The sequence below is a fragment of the Myxocyprinus asiaticus genome, chromosome 22 (assembly GCF_019703515.2).
Source record: "Myxocyprinus asiaticus isolate MX2 ecotype Aquarium Trade chromosome 22, UBuf_Myxa_2, whole genome shotgun sequence".
NCBI classification, from domain to species: Eukaryota; Metazoa; Chordata; class Actinopteri; order Cypriniformes; family Catostomidae; genus Myxocyprinus; species Myxocyprinus asiaticus.
Genome location: NC_059365.1, coordinates 5,799,293 through 5,819,105, shown reverse-complemented (window position 1 = coordinate 5,819,105; position 19,813 = coordinate 5,799,293). Strand labels below are relative to the sequence as shown.

The 19,813-nt window shown below is 37.8% G+C and overlaps 1 protein-coding gene across 3 annotated transcripts in view; it reads right to left on the bottom strand.

Annotated features, from left to right (window-relative positions):
- The window catches only part of nlgn3a (neuroligin 3a), a 245,070-nt gene extending 241,745 nt beyond the window's left edge, over positions 1-3,325 (bottom strand). For all 3 annotated transcript variants that reach the window (XM_051649434.1, XM_051649435.1, XM_051649436.1), the window contains exon 1: positions 3,046-3,325. The gene's annotated coding sequence lies outside the window, so the exon portion shown is untranslated. The remainder of the gene's footprint in view (positions 1-3,045) is intronic.
- Positions 3,326-19,813: the final 16,488 nt, after the last annotated feature.

The following is a 19,813-nucleotide window of genomic DNA, read 5'->3' as shown; positions in this document are numbered from 1 at the left end:
GATCATAACTACCAAATATTTATTCATTTTCAGGATTTTAACCCTTTAAATGCCAGTTTGTTTACATAATGCCACTGTTGTTTTTTTACACACACACACACACACACACATTTCTCAATACACACATACAAAACACACTCTGACATCCATACCAACACACCCACACAATTTTAGCTGCATCATTTATTCAATTGGCCTGCAGTGCTCTATAATACAGCAAACAGACAATAGGAAAAAAGCATGTATTTGCTCCATAGGCTAAACATGAGAAAAATGGCGCCATCTGGTGGATAATATTAAAAATTGATATTTTGAAGCCAGGGCTCCGGAATGAAATCATAGAATTCATGATTTTATGCTTTAATGGCATTGGGATCAAATATTGCTGTTTTAATGGGTTTCAATGTGGACATTTTTGTCCTGAAGGTCCTGAGTGTAACTATTTTGTGCACACAGTGTATAATAGATGTATTATAGGAACTGAGGTTGAAATATCAAAATTCTCCCAAAAATACACACCTTTGGCAAAATTTATGCCGTTGGCATTAACATAGCCAAAATGATCGAAAAAATAATAATTAAAAAGACAAAAATGTCCCGAAGGTCGCACAAGGGATAAACCTTGCAATAATGACATTACAGTTAAAATTGCATTATGCCTTTAATTACATTGTTTGATTTGGATGATAAAAGTACAAGTTAGAGCTGATGGTGAAGGAAAAGCAGTGAACAAGTGTTTTTAAAGAAGCTCAAATAAAAGACAGATCTGATTTGCATAAAGTGTTTTGGTCACTACTTAATTCCCATACTTCCATTTGTGTTATTTATACTTATGATTTTACTATTGTTCTAAAATGTCAAAAATAGTAATAATAAAGAAGATATGTCCAAACTTTTGACTTATAGTTTAAAGTTTTGTATCTACAATTTTGAATGTATCTCATCTGACTGAAAGAGACCAGCCTGTTTCTAACTATTGTACATGCTTCTCTTTAAATTAAAAATAGAAATGACAAGGCAGCACAGAGCTTAGAACTTTGGATGTAACCATCAGAATGGATTTAAATCAGCGGGAACTTGAAAAATACCGACCTACGAGGCCAAAATACCAATAAAGACGTTGCAAGAGAGGACATTCACAAGAAGGACCATGCATAATCCTTCAAAACACCAAATGTCAGACCACAAACTGTTTTCTCTGGAAAAAAAAAAACAAAAAACACATATTAAGCAAGCGTGAATGGCAGAGCTACGGAATTAGGCTGATCAGCTTGTTACTTTGGAGATATCATATAAAATTGTCTAAGCTCACTTTGACCAATCGAAATGTCTTAGGTTTCAGTGTATTTTCTAACAAATAAATAACCCAAACTTCGAACCCTAACCTTAACCCTAACCCTTCTTTAGTGAGAACTGAAATATGCTTTTCACTGATAGGGAATGCCAACAGTAATCTCTTTTAATGCGTTGCTTTTATGGACAACAATTGGTTATTCACCAAATCACCATGACAACTCCAAGGCACATCTCTCTCTCTCTCTCTCTCTCTCTCTCTCTCTCTCTCTCTCTCTCTCTCTGCTTTGCAATTCAGTTCTTTCTCACGACTCTCCACAACCATGTCCTTGAAAGTAGAACTGTAAGGCCAATCAAAACTGTCGTAAACAGTATTTCATATGGCTGTATTTCTATTAATAAGAAGCATCCAAACATTGAAGATTTACTGAATATGAGCATACTGTATATAACATATATTAAAACCCAGGATATCAATATTAATGTGACTGCACTGCTCCCTTTACTTCCATATAGTGGGTTCTACACTATTTATTTATTTATTTATGCATGCATGCATGCATAATGTCCTCATAATAAATATGCATGCAAAATATTATCAGTGATTAGACAATATTGCAAAGCAGATCTAAGTCTGAATACATCTTCCCCTTTACAAAGTGTGCATACAATCAGGTGGAACCATAAATCCAATCATAAACTCGTAATGGCATTCACGCGTAAAATGAACGCAACATGCAGCTGCAGGTAACATCGCGACAAAATTAGAACGCTCCAGTTAAAATCAACAGCTGTCTACACATCAAGCGCGCGACGCGTCCTTCGGGGTTGCTGGTGGAATCCTGACGTCGCCACGACACCAATCAAGACTTTTTGTAAGCGAGCGGCAACGTGACGCGACAAAATCAGAACGCTTCAATTTAAATACCTAAACGAAGCTGCGCAAACTGAAAGCATGACGCATATTCCAGACGTTTGCACTCAGTAAACCAATCAAACACTTTTTAAAGCAATCAACGAGGCTGTCTACAAGTTTCAAGCGACTGTTTGAGCGCATGACGCGTCTTTCAGCGTTGCGGATGGAAAACTGGCGTCGGCACCCTGTAGACCAATCAAAGACTTTTTTTTTTTAGGCGAGCACAGGGACGCGACGCTGTAAGGGGATGTTCACACACCAAACGCGTTTTTGAGGGTGTCCGCGCTGTTTTGCAATTGTTTTTGTATGTAAACATGCGCTGGACGGTTGTCTAGACGTTTTTAAGACGCCTTGTCGGGTAAGAAGAACGTCAACTTTTAAAGACGCGTCTCGAGACTCCTGCGTTCTGCTTTTTTTCGTTGCGCACCGTCTAGTTTTTTAGCGTTCGTTCTGAACGGCCCATTCAGTTGATTCGCTTATGATAAAAAGAGCGTTCTCGTTTTTTTCGCGTCACTTACTTGCAGTGTGGATTGGGATGTAACAAGTGCAAAGGCTCACCATTCACATCTCCCGTTACTTTTACCGGCAGCGCATCGCAAACCTGCCCATTTCACTTCAACAAGCCCACTTCGTATATTTAACTGCATATTCTTCACCACAGATCAAATAACTAAGGAATGGCTATTGAAGTTAATTGCATTCATACAGTAAATGGCAACCTTGACATACGAGATCTCATAGACATCCACTAAAATAGCAGTGCGTAATGCTTAATGCACAGTATAGCCTCATGATGGTGTCTGATAAATTTATCAACATTTAAAAATCAAACTCACCTGCTTTGGTGAAATATCAGATCTCCCATTCCTGGTATTCCCTTTTCCACAAAAAAAAAAAAAAAAAAAAAAAAAAAGGAAAAAAAAAAAAAAAGAAAAAAGAAAAGAAAAAGCATTGGTATAATCCTTAGCAGTTACGTTTAAGATGTCCTCGCACTGTTCTTCATGCAATTCGTGTGACCTTTTCCAGCGAAAGCATCCTTCATCCTTTACACTCCAGTCACATTCGCGTGTTTTTCCTGCGTGTATGATCCTGATGCTCTGGTCCTGCGTGTTCGTGAGCTCCCTACACGAGCCTCACAACTCGAGTGCGCGCTGCGCGGACCAGTTTAAGTGTTCGGGAACGCCAGCACAGGCGCGGGTTACTAGGAAACCAAATGCGCGCTCTCACGCTGCATTTATGAAAGGGGCGTACGAGCAGCACTGCTTTTTAGGACATCTCTATAGAGCTTTTTGTAATGGTTAGGATTGCATTTTTACAATAAAACTACAATAACAGCTACACTCAGATAACAGAATAAAAATAACACAAATAGGCTATTAAGGAGATCTCAGTGTGACTCATATGTGCTTCATATACACCATCTTTATATTGGGAGACGATGTACATTTGTCAAATTTTGTCACACATTTACTTCAAAAAGTAGGTTTATTTATTTATTTTAAATGTAGGAAACGACACATACTTTGCAGTCCTGACTACAAAAATCTATTAAACATCAGTTATTGCCCAGGAAAAAGAAAAAGACTGTTTGGGGTAAGTTGTCACAGTAGAAACACACTATTTATTGAAGCATTTATTTGAAATAAAGTAATACTATCTAAAGTAAAACATAAAAAAAGCAACCGCAGCATATATAAAATGTATTATAGGCTACTTAATGGGTTTTCAGCTCAATTTAAACAGTAAGACAATTATTAAAATGCAAAACAATTTATTAAACAACAACAAAAAATAAATAAAAAATGGAAAAGGTATCACAAAATTGTCAAACAACTGAATTCATTGTAAAAATGTACAACATACAGAACATGTGACACCAGTGTTGGGTAATCCAATTACAAAGTAATTAGTTAATGTAATCTAATTAATTTTAGTAAAAAAAGTAGTGTAATTCATTACATTTAAAAATTTGTAATCAGATTTCAGTTAGTGACTTTCTATTAATTTAATTACTTTTAAGTACATTATAGGGTTATGCTTATTTATAATATATTATTTATGTAGAATACATGAATTATGGCCCTGTAATGAGTCATTGTGAAAGAGAAATCTGAGGTGCTGAGTGTGACTTGTGTGTAACAATGAACAAGGAATAAATATAGACATTATTTTGAATTTGTTGAGCAGAAAAGTGTTAAGAAAGTAACGTAACATTAAAGTAATGTGATTACTTTTCAATGAAGTAATTAGTAAAGTAATCTGATTACAATTTTTGAGAAATTATTAGTAATTTGTAGTGGATTACTATTTTTTAGTAACTTACCCAACACTGGTGACAACTTGCCCCAATATACACTGACTGGCCAAAAAAAAAATCACATACGCTAATATTTTGTTGGACCGCCTTTAGCTTTGATTACGGCATGCATTCATCGTGGCATTGTTTCGACAACCTTATGCAATGTCAAAACATTTATTTCCCTCCAGAGCTGCAGTAATTTTTGGCCGTGATCTTGTATTGATTACGGGAGAGTCTAACCACTCCAAAGACATTCAATGGCGTTAAGGACTCTGTGGTGGCCAATTCATGTGTGAAAGTGATTCCTCATGCTCCCTGAACCACTCTTTCACAATTTAAGCTAGATGAATCTTGGCATTGTCATCCTGGAATATGCCCGTGCCATCAGGGAAGAAAAAATCCATTGATGGGATAACCTGGTCATTCAGTACATTCAGGTAGTAGCTGACTTCATTTTATTTCTGCATAACGTTGCTGAGCCTCGACCTGACCAATTGAAGCAACACCAGACAACACTGCGTCCAGAGGCTTGTACAGTGGGCACTATGCATGATGGGTGCATCGCTTCATGTGCTTCCCTTTTTACCCTGATGCACCCATTGCTTTGGAATAGGATAAATCTGGACTCATCAGACCACATGACCTTTTTCCATTGCTCCACAGTCCAAGCTTTATGCTCCCTAGCAAATTGAAGTAGTTTTTTCCAATTAGCCTCACTAACAAGTGGCTTTCTTGTGGCCACAAAGCTGTTTAGTCCCAATCCTGTAAGTTCTTGCATTGTGCATGTGGACATGCTCTTTCTTTCACTATTAAACATAGCTGTGAGTTCTACTGTCGATTTTTTACGATGTGACTTCACCAAACGCTTTAGTGATCTCCGATCACAATCATTCAAGATTTTTTCCAACCACATTACTTCCGCAAAGCTGACGGTTCACCACTATCCTTCCAGGTTTTAATAATGCGTTGGACAGTTCTTAACCCAATTCCAGTGATTTCAGCAATCTCCTTAGTTATTTACTTTGCTTGATGCAGGCCAATAATTTGCCCTATATATATAATATTAATCACTGCAATAATGTTCCAATCATAGGCTCCTAAGTATCTTGTTTATTTAAATCCAAATGGCAATTTTTTTTTTTTTTTTTTTTGGCCAGGCAGTATAAATGTAACAATGTATCCTCAGGCCCGGTTCTACGGGGTTGCTTGAGGGGGTGACCCTCAAATCAATGTTAGAGCACCCTCAATTGTTGACCAGGGCAAATTTATCCGGAATGTTTTTTTAAATTTTTTTTATTAGATCTCTAGGACCTAACGCACCTCCACAAGCGTTTAATATGCTCGGTTGTCAGATAATAGATGTGACCCCCCCCCACCAAAATCTTGTGCATCTGGCAACCATGCGTGCGTGTGCGCACTCTCTCTCCCCTTCGAAAAAAACGTAGTGATCGGCAGTCTGATATTCTGTTCAAGGAAATGTGTGATACAGCCACTATGTGTTCATTCATGCGGCTCTGTGTGCTGTTAAGTGCTACTAAGTCTGCGAGCAAACCATTTGAGTGATGAACTTTATTAAAATCCAAATAGATCTTCGCATCATTCGCACACATAGGGGTAGGCCTAATCACTGAAACGCAAGCAAAAGCAAGCGAGAGAGGAATATGTTTTTTATTTGTGTAATTTGTAAAAAGTCCCTCACACCTATATGCGAATGTTACTCTGGCAGTAATCAGTTATCATAGTTGTGCTGCCTGTTTTATTCAGTTGTATGCTGAATGGGATGCCAAACAGGGGCAGGGCCAGAAGGGTAGCACGGGGTGGCAGCTGCCACCCTAAAAATGAGCTTTGCCACCCCACTTGCCACCCAAACTCGGACCCCGCTCTCGTCCCGGAGACGCTGCACAATGGCTTAACCATCCATGTCACACATGGCCCATGACAACATTCCGCCTGTGTCTGGCAGGACAAAGCGTTCCGCCTCAATAGACAATCCGACCAGTCATGTAATGTATACATTTTCTACACAAACTGCGCATCATGAATTAGAAAGAGTGTACTACTTCTGGTCTTATAAGATGCAAGAACTATGCAGAACTTTTTATCTTTTATCTTCCATGTTCTACTTAAAGGCTGATGTGGCCCCTATACCAAAATAAATGCACACCCCAGCTCAGTTGAATATTTAAGCCTGTATATTGGCAAAGCAGATTTCCTTGAATTCCAGTGAACACAAAATCTCTGCTTCAAAACTAATAAGCATGTATATGTTTGTACATTAAAAATATTTTCTTTACGTTGATTTAGTAGCCTTTAAACATGATTTCATCTTTTACGATACGTCTCCACTTTATACAGAGCACCCCCACTATTTTCAGAAGCACCTTCAGTGATTTTGATTTGGAACCAGGCCTGTATGTCCTTATCCAATAGCTGTTGAAAATATAATATTGAAATTTTAGTTTGGAGGACAGAATTCACAAAAATTATCCTAATTACGATAGATTTAACTATGTTTGAATCCAACACAAAAGCACTGGTGGGTGGACTTTTGACTCAAACCCTTATTGTTAGTGAGATATATAGCCCTTGTGACAACTTCCCCATGTGATAACTATAGCCCCAGTCCCTTATAGTTCTTTGTCATCAATGATGCAGCTAGTTATTTTTCAAGAAGTGAAATTGAGAAACATTCTTGTTCTTTTCAATGTATTCACGTATTTTCATGACATGTGCACATTAAAAATATGATCTACAGGAACAAAAACACACAAGACAGCTAAGGAATATCTTCCACAAGGTAAATTTGTTCTTGATATGTATTCAGAAGAAGGCAGTAGTATCCTGATTGGTTCAGTCCAAAACATATTTGTTCAACAGTCAGAGTCCGCTGTTTACTGCAAGGTAAATTCTTTCTTTTTTGCCATTTACATATTTATTATTTTGAAATCAGGTGGGAATTTTCTAGAAAGCTCATTGCTCACTTTGCTCACAAATGAAGGCAAATTCTGCCCCTGCAAGGCTCATGAAACATCTGATTGGTCGGAAGCAGCCAGGTGATCAGTGTTAGAATTCAGAGCAGCCATTGTCGACTCAGTGACTGGGCAATCTGAGTGCCGAGATTAAAGTCATTTGGATCTGAATGGCTGCTATAGTTTCCGGGATAAAACAGTAATTTAATCATTGAATGAGAATGCTCTCGCAGGCCATGTGTGCAAACACAATTGCTCAAGGGAAAGGAGATTCAAATTCTCAGTATGCAAGCTATAATCGCCAAAGTGGAGCTTTCAGGCCTTTATGTTTCTCTCCAAAATGATTGAAGCCACTTGTAGTGCATTTGTTGCCATTGCTTAACTGCAAGTCAATCATCGGAGAGCTATTATGTATAGTTCTGCATATTTTGTTCTCTAGCTCTTATTTGTGGTCTGATTTAGTAGACTATATGATTTCAAGCCTTCTGCTTTAATAAGACTATACTGGGGTTATAAAAGAAGGTATGCCAATGGTGACACCAAGGGATTTTGCTCTTTTCAAAAGCAACACAAAGCGACAATAAAGCAATTCAATGAACCAGCACTTTACTCTGTTAGTGTCCCAATGCATTTCATTATGTATCAAGTGTGTGTAGCTTACACAAACGGATACTCAGCTCTCCCCTTTTTCTAAAAAGAGGAATTAGAGCATTGGATCCCTGGTGTTTTCCTGCGTTCTCCCCCTCTCCAAGTATGTTTAATGACAGCTGGGAATTCGCTTCGACCCAGCCCCTTTACAGCAAGAGCTAATTAGCAGTTTCCTCCAGTCTGTGGTGCCACCAGATGGATTCCCAGAATGCAACCTGCCAATGTCAGTGAGCAGGGCATCGCAGGTGGATCCAGTGGACTTGGGGGGGAAGTGTGGCAGGACTGCCTTTAAATGGACTTCTGTACCAGCCACACTAGAAGCAAACACAAAAACAAAACCTGTTGGGAACATGCCAGGGTCATATTTAACCCCAAAATCAAAAGAAAGAAATACAACATTTGCTTAATTTCCAAAAGTAAAACCAGGTTTTCTGGTTACTGACAGTCATGGTTGGGAGGGTTACTTTTAAAATGTATTCCACTACAGATTACAGCATACATACTGTAAAATGAAATTGGTAACATATTCCTTTAGATTACTCAAGGTAAGTAATGTAATCTAAGAACTTTTTTCAGCACTGGTAGATTTTTTTACTTGTTTGGGATATTCAATTTATTAAACAAATTAATAAAATCTGCCAGTACAGTATGTCAACATACACCTGTTAAAAATACATTCTCTGAAAAACCTGAATATATCTTATGCAGGGTTGCTTCTAAAACAAGAAGCAAATTGATCTTGTTTTAAGGACTAAAAACAATACAAAAATTCTCATCAAGAATAAGATTTTTGCCCTAATATCAAAGGTCTTACTAGGAAAATAATAATAATAATAATAATTTTATCTAACATGGATTTTCTTGATTTAAAAAAACAATCGTGCCTGGTAACAGGTGCATGTAAAACGGCTAGAAATTGTATTTTAGCTTAGGATAAAGCTAAACGATCACATGACAATCTACACAAGGTTTATTTGAATTTCTGCTTTTATGAATGCAACACATCTTAAAGTATTTCACTGCTGTTCAAACACTCTTTGGAATGCATCATTTATATGTATAAATGTTTTCCATCTGAAAGGACTAAATATTTAAATGGAACAAAATGACAATAAAATGCAAAGTAATCTCTTCAGTAATCAAAATACTTTTTGAATGTAACTGTATTCTAATTACCAATGATTTAAATTGTAACTGTAGTTGAATACAGTTACTTATATTTTGTATTTTAAATACATAATCCCATTAAATGTATTCCCTTACTCCCCAAACCTGCTGACAGTTAACCAATAGTCTGTGTTCAGTGCCAGAAGGGTGAATCTCATGAAACCCACGGTCACGACCAGTGAGCAAGAGGACCAAGTTGCAGTGAAAAAAAGTCTTTGACAAATGGCAAACAGAAAAGCTCTGAGTGAAAAAAACTGGAACTATTAGGGACCCAGAGGGAATGGTACCAAATGGCTGGAGGCAAGGCAGGCAGGAGCGACCCAAGGCTAGTAGCTTGAGGCAGAAGTGTGCAGAGATAGGCAGTAAGGCTGACCAGGGGTGGGGACCAGAGAAGCCAGACAGTGATCAAACACCGGGCAGACTAGGTGGGGGGTGGGAGAGGGAGAGAGATCAAGAAGATCCAATAGGAAACAGACAAGCCGACAGACATAGCGCTGTATGTCAAAATCACTGAAGCAATCAACACACTGACACAGGACAACACACACAAGGAGATTAAATAGAGAGCAAACCAATCAGGGGAAATGAGGAACAGGTGAGGCTGATTGTAGCAAACATGGAGATAGCCACTGCAGGGAAACCCCATGACACTGCCTGCACATGGCTGTCAAAACAAAACACACAAGAGGAGGGGAAAATCACAGACAGACAGAACAAAACAAAAACCTGAGCTGATCAGACTGGGGTCTTAACACCCGCAGGGTCATATTTCACCCCAAAATCAAAAGAAATATATAAAAATTAAATATTATATCTTTTTCTTTTTGCATTGTGACATTTCCCCTAAATTCTTACTGCTTTAATGTAAAAAATGTCACCCACATCTGCAATGTGAAAAAGATGTAATATTTTAATCGTATAGTATTTATACATCATGGTAGATTTTATTGTTCTACCTGTGGTTTATAATGATTTTGATTTAAAAGGAAATCATTACAGAATTTAAGTGGTATTAATTATTAGTAATTATGTAACTGTAATACAATAAAACATACTGTATTTACATTCAAATTAAGATGCACAATTTTCAGTTTCATAACCCATTTTTTTGAGTGCAGTAATGGAATCTAATGAGTATCATTTTTGAGAATAATAAATATTTACAAAAAAACAAACGAAAAAATAAAAAGTCTGGACGCATTAAAATAATGAGAATGAAATGGGGGAATAAGCTTATTTTTCATGAAAATAATGTCAAAATGCAAAAACAAAAACAAAACATATGGCCCCAAAAATGGGTATCATTTTCTTTACGAAAAACATTTAGTTTTATTTATTGTGGGGTGCAATGCAACCTGGACATCATGAGATTTACTTTGCTTTTCTTAACCCTCAATAGTGTAGTGGGTTAAGAAAAGCTTATTAGGGGTGTATTAACTTATTTTGACACAATGCATATTAAATGAGTGGCCATTTGTCTTGGATGGAGGTGTCACATTTGTTCCAAGCAGGAAAAAAGATAATTATGTTGTCTTGAGAAATAATTGTTATACATGAATTATGTGTTTTATGATGAGATAAAGATAAAGGGGAGCCGGAGATGCCAGTTCGAGAGAGAGAGAGAGAGAGAGAGAGACACACGCGGCTGCTGTGTGTGTGTCTATATGTTTTATGTTGTTTTAAGTTCATTTCTGTCATTAAAGTTTATGTTGACTGTTCTGCCAGTTCCCGCTTCCTCCTTGCACATGCTTTACCCGTTACACTGGTGCCAAAACACGGGAAGGAGGAGGGATGCGCTGTTGTGGAGTCCTCGCCGATGCCGTCCACCAGGGGAGGAGCCGCTGCCAGGAGTCAGAGGAACCTCTGCCATCTGCCAGAAATGGGAGGAGCCGGTCCGTCCTCCAGGGGTCGGAGGACTCGCTGCCGTCCACCCACGGGGGAGCAGCTATCGTGTGCCAGAGGCGGAGGAGTGGCTGAGGACCGGCAACGGTGTGTCTGGGGACTGGCGAGCAAGTTTTTCCTCTCTCTCTCTCTCTCTCTCTCTCTGTCTCTCCCGCTCACCCTTTCCCTCTCCCCTCTCCTTCCCCTCCCTTCTCCCCAGGTTCCCAGGAGGGAGGGTGGACCATCAGCTGGCGGAACGTCCGGAAGCGCAGCGTCTCCCCTCCAGAGATTGGGGGAGAGTAGGCCAGTCCAGATGGCGCCCCGGTCTGAATCGGATGGGGGAGGAGTGTGATGAGGAGGAGGGCGTGGCCAGGCCATGAGGGTGCACGGCTGGCACTGAGCCAACTAATCATTGGGAGAGAGAGATAAAGGGGAGCTGGAGACACCAGTTCGAGAGAGAGAGAGACACATGCGGCTGCTGTGTGTGTGTGTGTGCGTCTATATGTTTTATGTTGGTTTAATTTAATTTCTGTTATTAAAGTTTACGTTGACTGTTCTGCTGGTTCCCGCCTCCTCTTTGCCCATCCTTTACCCATTACAGTGACCTGGACATGTTTTCGTGAGATTCACACTAATATGCTTTTCTCAACCTTAATTGTACTGGCAAAGATTTATATCTATTGTTAATCATTGTTTACTGCTAATTGATGGTGTGTAAACTAATTGTGGATCAATGCATATTTAATGAGCAGCCATTTGTCTTAGACTGAGCTGTCAAATTTGTTCCTAGCATTACGATAATTCTGTTGTCTTCAGTTATAATTGTTATAAAATCTTATACGTTCATCAAATTATGTCTATTCAGTGTAACCCTTACTAAAGTGCAGTAAGACCAATGTTCCCAGGAGCAGACAAAGCAAGTTTCTGCAGAAAGCAGATCAGTGGTTTCATCCAGAGTAAGCTGTTGAGAATTCACTGCCATTCAGCTGAATGTTAACATATAGAGCCAGGCGAACAGTCACCGCAGTACAATGGGAAATATAAAGGATTGCAAAAAGCAGATATACTGTAAAGAGAAAAGCAATGCTATTATTGTTTGCTAGTGTGCTGAAAGGCATCAGTTCTTTATTCAGCATTATAGCATCATAAATCACAAAAATCAAAAGAAAAAAAATCAAGAAATTTTATTTAGTATAAAGCCATTTTTGCATTGACATTATTTCATGACAATTAAGCACATTTTCACTCCCAAATTTTCATTGCCATAATAAGAAAACAATGCTATTATTAATGCTAATAATATAAATATTATTTAAATTGTAAAGTACAACTGTAAGTGTACATCATGGTAGTTTTTGTTGTGTGCATCATGATATTTTATATATTTTATTAATTTTTTACTGCATTAGAGTATCATAATTACTTTAATGCAATTGTTTTGTTTTATTTAAATCAACATAAATTAATGGCAGTATAACAAATTATTACTTTACAATTGAAATAATATGTAATAATATTTTCAATATATCATCATAATTATTGATCATTTTATCTTTTTGAGCAATGTTTTTTTTTTTTTTTTTTTTTTTGGCATTACAGTAATAAGAATGCGCTTTATTGTCATGAAAAAAATAAATAAAAAAAATTGTCCATAATAGTCAACATAGACTTCTTCTACTTCGTGAGATTCACCACACCCATATATTATTGAGCATCTTTTAGATGTTGGTGATATAGCCAAATATAAAGCCATCCCTCCGAAATAACGAGGTGTTGGGAGTGATCTGTTAGTATATTAGCCGGGAGTTCACAGAATGGCTTGAACTGTTAAGAACAGATAAACTTGGGGGCTTCATTTTCCCTACGCAGCATAAAACAAACAAAAAAAAAACATCCTTTTGCTGAAACAAGCCTATTAAAGGTGGTTTAATACCCCCACGAGTGCCTGAGATGGAACACAAAATAAAATGTATGGTTTGATAATTCTAAAACCCAAGAACTTGAACTGCTGCAGTACTTTTAAAGGGATAGTTCACCCAACTATACAAATTCAAAGTCATCATATGCTCACACAATTGTTGTTCCAAACCTGTTTGATATCCTTTATTCCATTGAACACAAATGGAGATCTTAGACTGTTTACGCGTTTGTGGCGACATTTGTGCAAAATTATATTACAAGTATCGCAGCAGTTCCAAGGTGAAATGTCCACTGTGTGCTGCTAAAAGGGCATTAAATTCTCCCAAACGGATGAGGTTTTGGAGGTTAATGTTCTGCCGAGTTTTAAATCAACAAAACCAACTTCCCTACCCTAAACCATAAACCTAAACCTGACCGATATTGTCATAAAAAATAAATAAGGAATGAAAAATGCAAATGCTGAAGAAACCACCTCACTTTGTGGTGATTCTACAACGTGTTTGGCTCACATGTCGACTCACGTGCTCTTCAGGACTCCGGTCATTTGCTTCGCAAGTGACTCTATCAGTTGAGCTACCGCTAGCGTTGCCACCCGTCCCGTAAAATATGGGATCGTCCCATTTTTAAAGATGAAATGGTGCGTCCCGTTTCAAATCAATATCGCAAAATCATTCAAGATCATTCATTTAACCTTGATATTGGTTGGAAATTGTGGATAAGGGACCAACTAAAAAGTACTCACATTGTGCCAAAACGTGCTAAAACTGTGGAGGGTGTGGTAAGGGACTGTCTGAAAACTTCAGCCAGCAGCAGTCTAGTGTTCATTTCACCAGGAACCTGCAGTGATACTTTATGTACAACAAGCCACGTAAAAATAATTGTGCAAAAATGTAGGTATTGCAACGTTCACAATGCTCTTTTCCATACAATAAAAGCGAATGGGGACTGATGCTATCGAGCTCCAAAAATGACAAAAACGCACTATTCATTTCATGTATTTCATTGTGCTTTATGTGAGAAAGAGACCAAAAACTGAAGCGATTATTTACTGATAGTCTTCCCCTCTGCTGTGGTTCTCAAATCACACTAACAAATATTCAAATATGGAATGTCAAGACACAGTGACGACATGTTTACCTGATCAGTACATAAATACACCATCATGTTTCTGTTTTGAGATGGGGTCATGGTTGCAAACAACATACAGGCTTGTGCAAGGTGAACCATGGACTGTTGGAATGCCTCAGATGGGTTTGAAGAAAATGCAGCTTCTAGAAGCACATCAAAGAAGAGACGGAATTAATTATTATACTGAATTTTGAAAGACAGAAAGTAACAAACAAAGGTGAGCCATGGAGACACAGGAAACACGCCAAGCAGACATTTATCATAATAATGCAAGGCAAAAAGAACTCATTTTGAGCTAAAGTGGCGTGCATATTGAGTGCATCAACCAACCGCTGGATTAAAGCCATAGTTCACTAAAAAATTTAATTCTGTCATAATTTACTCAACCTCATGTCATTTCCAAATTAGTATGACTTTCTTTCTTTCGTGGAATTCAAAAGGAGATGTTCATATGCAACTCTTTTCCATACAATGAAAACATACAGTGACCAGGGGTTGCCAAGCTCCAAAAACGAACCACCATAAAAGTAGTCCATTTCAGTAGTGTAGTCTAGGGCATATGCAGGCATACACCGTATGCCCACCTATCTTTTTTTAGGATTTTGCGTATGCCCACCTGAAATAAGTGATGATACGTATGGCCGCCAGTACAACAAGTAGTCTTTTGACCTGGAACTTTTTCAATCTAATAACGCGATGCCGCAGCACCGTTGAGTGATTTTTTTAATTACATTTTTTATATTAAATTATTATTATTATTATTATTATTTTAAAAAGTGTACAGAGATTCTCTCTAAATGCACACGGAGCTGTGGGAGGCGGGAGTGCAACTAATGGCACTGGCAAGACAGACAGTTCGACTAAGCTTATCCACCAATCAGAACGTTCATTTCTGACACGATTGAATATTTGCAAACCAATCATTGCTGATGCACAAGCAACCCTGGAGTAATCATTATTTGCGCTGTAAATTTATTTCCCTGCTAAACGCAAATATATACACTACCGGTCAAAAGTTTTGAAACACGACTGAAATGTTTCTCATGATCTTAAAAATCTTTTGATCTGAAGGTGTATGCTTAAATGTTTGAAATTAGTTTTGTAGACAAAAATATAATTGTGCCACCATATTAATGTATTTCATTATAAAACTAAAATTTAATAAAAATAAATAAATAAATAAAAGATTTTGAAATTGTTGACTTGGACCAAATAATAAAGAAAAGCAGCCAATTAGTGCCCAACATAGATGGGAACTCCTTCAATACTGTTTAAAAAGCATCCCAGGGTGATACCTCAAGAAGTTGGTTGAGAAAATGTCAAGAGTACATGTCTGCAAATTCTAGGCAAAGGGTGACTACTTTGAAGATGCTAAAATATGACACAGTTTTGATTTATTTTGGATTTTGTTTAGTCACAACATAATTCCCATAGTTCCATTTATGTTATTTCATAGTTTTGATGACTTTACTATTATTATAAAATGTGAAGAAAAAAATTATAATAAAGAATGAGTAAGTGTTTCAAACATTTTGACCGGTAGTGTATATAAACACATTTAAATGTAATTTAGGTAATTCAACTTTGTGAAAATACTGCATGTTATTGCACCCATGCTAGATTTGATGCTCTTTGCAGATGCTGCACAACTGTGTCCCATAATTATATTAAATGTCTTTTTTTGTGTGTGCCTTTTACTGCTGTCAGTGGTGCCTTTTTCTCGTGGTATCAAATCATTTAATTTCATTTAATTTCTTAGTAGGAAAACAATTTTACTATACACAGAAAAACACATTATAGTATACAAATAAAAAAACAAAAACATGAATTCTTACTTAGGCTATATATGGTAATACAAGATAACATGTTAATGTGAACATTACTACACTCATATAAGTTATACAATGCTTAACAGTTTATTGTTATTATGTATGTATTCATACTTTTCATAGAAGCCTAATGACAGGAAAATTAATAAGACCTATACATTTAAATACATATTTTACATCAAGTTATATATGTACATATATGTAAATATATGAATTTTAGAGGCCGGGTGCATGTTTTTTTGTGTGTGTGTGTGTGTGTGTTTTTTGGTGTGAGTGGGGGGCGGGCTGTTCTTCATAAATTTACAGTATGCCCACCTCTTCAGACACTACTACACCACTGGTCTATTTGAGTTATGTGTCATGTTCGAAGTCATCTGAAGCCATTCCATAGCTTTGTATGGGGAACAGACTGAAATTGAAGACATCATTCACTGGAAATACCCCATAGCCCTCAAATCTCATTTGCATTACCCATTTTCTTACCCATACCAACTGGCTTGTCACAAACGGTTTTGACACACAGCAACCATTTGGCATCATTAACATCAAACCTAATGTGACACATCTTCACAAAACATATTTTAATGTATAAAAAACACACATTATCAGCAAATAATGACTTAAATTTTGGTCAGCTCCTCACACAAAGCTTTAGAAGACTTGGAATACAGCAAACGAGTCAAAATGGACTACTTCCATGGTGCATTTGTATTATGTTTGGAGCTCAAACATAAACAGTTTAGCAGAGATGGACCACAGGTATTAAAATGAATGGGAGAAACTGGAAGGCCCTATGGCCATCAGATGTAGCAAAGGAAATCCCACCTTACAGGTAAATGAGCCAGTCACCCTATAGATACAGACATCGCCTGTCAATCAACTAAAAAATGTGCATGCACATTAGCTGGACCAGCCTGAAAAATAGCGTTTTTTTGGTGTATTCTGAGCTAAAGAAGCACAATTTATTATACTATTGTTGTCAGATATTTCTGCTGATTTAAAATCTGTTCTTTGATTGTAATCTTGACCAACCATTTTGGAGATTTTGGTCTTTACCCATTCAAGTAGATAGGAGCTGTCAGTGGTGTAACTTGAATCTTATGGGCCCCAGTACAAAGAACCTATCAGGCCCACTCCTTGGGGAGCCTTTGTCGTTTTGTTTACATAGGAAATATATCCCAGACAGAGATCTTCTATACAGAGATAACAATCTCTGTGTTTTTACCATAGAAGAGTGTGTAACGGTCAACTAGCGTATTACAACAGGTAAGTCACCATTTGTGGATACCATACAAATTAATGCCGTAAACTAACACCTACCAGTTGCAAATTCGTCGGTGTCTTCTCTTGTAAAACAGCAATTTTATCATAGTAAACTCCACACATAGTTCATTCCAGAAGGACTGTTTAGAGTAGAACATGTTGAAGATTGATGGACAGGTGGTCAATTAATTAAGTGATTAGCTGTTTCCTCACAAAAGCAGTTCATTCAGCATACTGAAACATCTCCACCATAGACATCCATTAAAAAAAAAAAAAAACGTCCGCTTGTCTCCTCGCCAGTGTCCCACCCATAGAATGTCTATGAGACCGCTGCTTTATGCTATTTTAGGCTGAGCTTGTAGGCTCTCCTATTAGAAGGGTTCTGTCCCAGAGAGCGTTCCAAAGATGGCCGCCGAATAGCCTACCTGCTGAAAAGACCAGCTTAACCAGCATGCAGTTCCCATGCTGGTCTTGGGCGGTTTATGCTGGTTAGTGCTGGTTTGGTGCTGGTCTAGCTGGTTAACCAGCAGAGTCATGCTTTTCACCAGCTAAACCTTGCTGATGAAGCTTGATGTCCAGCATGGTCTTTCTGATAAAGCTGGTTAAGCTAGTTTAAAAGCTTGGTGGGGACACCAGCACAAAAACATCACATGCTGGGGGACCAGCACCCAAAACACAACATAATCTGGTGACCAGCAATGCTGGTCTTTTCAGCAGGGCTGACTTGCCTTGAAAGGGACTTTGGCTCAACAGCCCATTTACTTTCACAGTATGTATAAAGAGCACCTCACAGTCTTCTTTCTTCTTATTTTGTGTTCCACGGAAGAAAGAATCAGTCGTATAGGTTTAAAATGACATGAGGGTTGAGTAAATATTGACAGAATTTCCATTTTTGGATGAACTAACCCTTTAAGACAAACATACATTGTATATCTACTAAGGACTTAGTTTTGACATGCTTGGACCTACATGTTTGGACCTCAACGAGAAGACACTATTGTATTTCAGATTCACGGTTCCATTGAGTCCAAATTGAAAGGCACCACATCCCGTCAATCTGTTCAGCTGTGCGTGAGTCTGCATGTATACATTTATCAGCATCAGTAACAAAGCCCAAAGCCAGATATATTCAGATAGACTCACAGCTTTATTTCTCCAGCGTAACCGGGAACAGAAGCTCCAGACTCTCCCACCTGCAAAGCCTCCATCTGCTGCGTTTGTCATGGGGCGACAGAACGAGAGTGGAAGGAACAGTTAACACAACTCTGGCACTCCTCCGCTGCTGCTTTCTGTCAGTTTCACTCTACTTTGAGCAAGTCTCGCTGTCATAGAATTTTTTTAAATTTCTTTTTTTTGTGGTTAGCGATAGTTTCAAACCTGACTTTCAAAATCTCAAGAGGCATTTATCTTTCTTTAAAGGTAAGGTGTATAATTTCTGCCCAACTGGCATCACTAAACATAATTGACTCCCTCAAGATCTTCCCATGTCCTCCGTTGGCCAGCAGTGTTTGAGAACTAAATAAAGGTAATGACACTACTACACTTTTTAGTAGCATGACAGTAGTTCAGCTGTTTTCTCCTTATTGACAGCAGCGCCATCTTTGATTTTTGATGGGAATGAGAACGAGGCTGTGAGGGATAGACATAGTCTACAGTCTCTTCAATGGGTTGTACAGTTGTTTAAAGTGTTTTTGGATCATTCTACTGACGAAACATTGCAAAAATATCTTTCCAAGAAATTTCAGTAGACAAAAAACTCCAGACAACATGAGTTGTGGAAAATTAGATCTGATCTAGGAACTTTCTGATAGCTTTATACAGAGCCTGCCATTAAAGAGACTGTATGTCTGTCCCTCACATTCTTGTTTTCATTCCTATCAAAAATCAAAGATGGCGCTACTGTGAATAAGGTCTTCAGTGAAGCTTTTCCAGTAACAAGCTACATTTTTGCGTACTGTTGCATCACAAACGCTGGATTGCGAATGCAGTGATCAAGCTGAGGGAATAATCAAACGCACTCACCTAAAACAACCTCTTTCTCTCCAATAGAGGGCTGGGAAATCCAAATAAATTAAGTGAATCGGTAAATGAACCGGTTAAAATAATTGCATTTCCTCATATTCAGCATTGGGAGCTCTAATTCATTTTAGTGAGTCGGTTCGTTCGTATGGTTCATGAAAATGAACTAGTTCACATAAATGTTTCACTGATTCTCTTGAGTTCTTGCACAGCCTCACTGACCCTTAAATGCATGGGTGTTTCACCAAACATTATTACATACTCTGGTCTTTAGAGACCCGGCACGTATATCAATCACGAATTGATCTACGAAATGCCTATATAGTGTCAAATTTTCAAAACAATTTTAAGATAATTAGAAAATAATAGAATAGAATATATTCTTATATATTTTGATGTTTTAGTTTTCATATATTAAAGAGATAATGCAATAAATATAGAACAGGATTCATTACTTTCACTTTGAAATTTCATGAGACGC